The sequence below is a fragment of the Eurytemora carolleeae genome, unplaced genomic scaffold, assembly GCF_000591075.1.
Source record: "Eurytemora carolleeae unplaced genomic scaffold, Eaff_2.0 scaffold1684, whole genome shotgun sequence".
NCBI lineage: Eukaryota > Metazoa > Arthropoda > Copepoda > Calanoida > Temoridae > Eurytemora > Eurytemora carolleeae.
Window position 1 is genome coordinate 29,550 of NW_019397786.1, and position 3,338 is coordinate 32,887.

The window sequence follows — 3,338 nt, forward strand, 5'->3', positions numbered from 1 at the left end:
CTTAAACATTTTTTTAATTTTAAGAGAGAGTGAGTGAGGTAGTGATAATAATAATGATAAATCTGACAAAAATGAATATTACTGAAGTCTTGAATTAATATTTGAAATTTTCAATGTTTCTAAATTTGAAGGAATAATGTATGACGTCACTGAGCGTTGACATTTATTTGAGAAGGAGTGCCCGCTAAATTTGATAAACTTGCTATTTTAGAAATTCAATTGGCTTCGTACAAATTTGGTTTTAAACTTGATTAAATTTAGTGCGTATTTTAAGAAAGTTAAAGGTTGGTAAAATTTACAAAAACTTAAATCGATCAAGGTGAATAAACTTTTCTTGAGTAAAAAATTCATTTTTAAGAAATTTTAGAAATCCAGTGCATTTTTTAGGTAAAACGTCAAGCGTAACCGTTGTTTATCTTAGTATTTTGCGTATTTTTTAAACCGTAAATGATAAAATAAAGTCTCAGAATTCCCCTTTACGGTTCGAAAAGTAAATCCAGAAAAAAAAATCTAAATAAACTTAATAAAGCCCTAAAACTACAGTTATGTCTAACTTTAGACCTTGGTGCCATATCGTCTTTTATCCCACTAAAGATACCTAAACTTACAGAACTAGCATGCCAATCCAAACGACCTGAAATTGCTTTGTGGCCTCTACACGTTAATTTGATCAAGTCAAGTTTTATTGAAACTTCTCCCCCAATCAATCTGAACTGTATCCTTGATTTTCGTGACGATCTAAACCAATCATGGTATGGTACGATCTAAACCAATCATGGTATGGTACGATCTAAACCAATCATGGTATGGTACGTTTGGCAGCTTTCAAATGAAGACAAGAGCTGAATTCAATTACCTTTTTATCCTGACAATTAGACATAAAATATTATTTAAACCCCCCAGGATCAATGATTGCAATGATTAAGTCATAAATGATTAAATCATAATCATAAAAAAACGGTTTTAAAATGTTCAATTCAAATCTATAAATTTATTCAAAAGCAAAACTTTTATGAATTTCAATATTAAATATTTTATTGCAACAAATAAATCAACCCAGAAAAACGATTTAAAACAGAAATAAAAAAGAAACATCGCATTTTGGAAGATTTATCTTTTTTGCTTATTTATCTTATCTGAAAATGCTAAGGATTACATTGATAAATGTTTTTAAATAGAAATTAAATGTGTCATACTCATATATAAAAAAAAACTAGAGTTTTCCTAGTGGATTTGTTTGTTTAATTAACCTTATTTCTGATAGATTTCTTTGTTTTGAATTAATCCTATTTCTGGTGGATTTGTTTGTTTTGAATTAATCTCATTTCTGGTGGATTTGTTTGTTTTGAATTGTTCTAGTTTTATCTAAGAATTGTAGTTCCCCCGTACAGGTCAAACGTGTACTGCCTCCATACGCAACTAGAGCAAAATATATTTTTTTTAATTAGAAGTTCTTGGTAATGAATATAGAATAAATAAATATTTAAGAAGTAGTTAGTTTATCAAGCTCCAGATGTTTCTATTTAGAAACTTTATAATTATACTTTATACTTTAAACCTTTACAATTAGGATACAGCAGGAGGGGGGAGGAAGGGAGGGGTAAGAAAGATAAACTAGAATGTAAAAAGTGTAATTATATCTAATCAACAAAGGAACTGAATACTTGCCACAAACTCTAATTTATGCATTCTTATAACTTTGCAACTATAGTTGAATTTGAATGCTTGATCTCGAAATCCAATGTGGCCACTTTTTAAATTATGATTAATGCTTGTTCCCTGCAGGGTATGACCATCATGAGAATTTGAAGAGGAATTAAATTAATTCTGTCTGCATAAGATGATAAACTATAAATTCTGTAAGATCAAAAAAAGAAAAAATTTGAAAAATCTAATGTTTACGCCATCAGCTCGCAAAGATATGTGGATTTAAAAATTAAATCTCTGCCAAGTGTCTTGTTCCTTTGCAAGTTAAATAAAAAACCCTGAAGTTTAGAGCAATTCAAGAACAACCGGTATATATTTGAATATTCGAGCTTGGCCAACCTTTCCAATCCAAAGTTTGAATTTTCTAAATTTACTGCTGTAAACTGGAACCTTCTCAAACCTGATCGGTCTGCTATGAAGAGAAAGTTTTCAATGCAGTCTCTCTCATTGGTAGAATCAGAATCAATCCTGACTTGGGTTTTACTAAAGCTTGAGTCTTCAAATAAGCTGGGTTTTACTCGGGTTTAAGCTTTTAAAATCTCACCTCTAGTTTGGACTGTACCGCAATTTATAATTACACTAAAGCGGCAGACCTGGCCGAATTGTATCTATATCTGTTCCCCATGCATATCATTGAATTCTCTTTGGGGATACATGTGTTCTTTATGCATGTAACAATAAAAAATAATTTTTCCAAAAATTCATCAAAAAGGTTCGATATGTATGTCAGCAATTTATTAGATTATACAGGGTGTCCCAAAAAAACATGGAAATTCAGTGACGAATTCGATATCGTCTTTTTAAATAATTCTTTGATTTAGTATAGTGATACCTAATGAGAAAGCTGTAATCTGTAAGAGTTTTGTTTGCTATGTTTACAATTTGTTTGTTTATGTTTTGACTGCATACGGTTGTACTTAGTAAAACAAGAAAATTGCAGTATACAAACAGAGTAAACTTGTCCGTCTTCACTGTTCATCTTGCGGAGACATTATAGACACATCTTTACAGTCTTTTACCGTTTTCATAAAATAAACTCTAGCAGACATAATAATATTATTGCTTTTGAAATTAGGAATTACAATGCTAATTCATAACAAAGACGATATCGAATTCGTCACTGAATTCCCATGTTTTTTGGGACACCCTGTATCATAGTTTTATTTAATTCGTTTAAAGTTTTAAAACATTCGATACGAGTTTTTGATGGATTCTTTCTTTAGCAGAATTAAAAAATCGTAATATTGAACAGATACCTCCATCTGGTTTAAAACCTTTCACCATGTGAACTCCACGTGTTGAAATCTCCATCAAGTGTGTTCCCATCCTCATACTTTTGAACTTGGGTTCCCAGCTCAGCATCTTTTTCTCAGGTTGGAGTTCATGCCAACAAAACGTTTTCGTTAAAGGGAGTGTTCGCTATAAATGAAAGGGGTTTAGGCTAATATCGAATTTAATTCGATATCAATCTCTACTCATTTTACTTTTATCTGTTGCTTAAATGTGGAGACAAGGGTTAAAAACGTCTCATACCGAAGAACGTAGGAAACATACAAATTCACGGTGTTGCAATATTCCACTCAGATCGTAAATAATTAGATTAAATTAGAAATTAATATTCATTTTTCGCG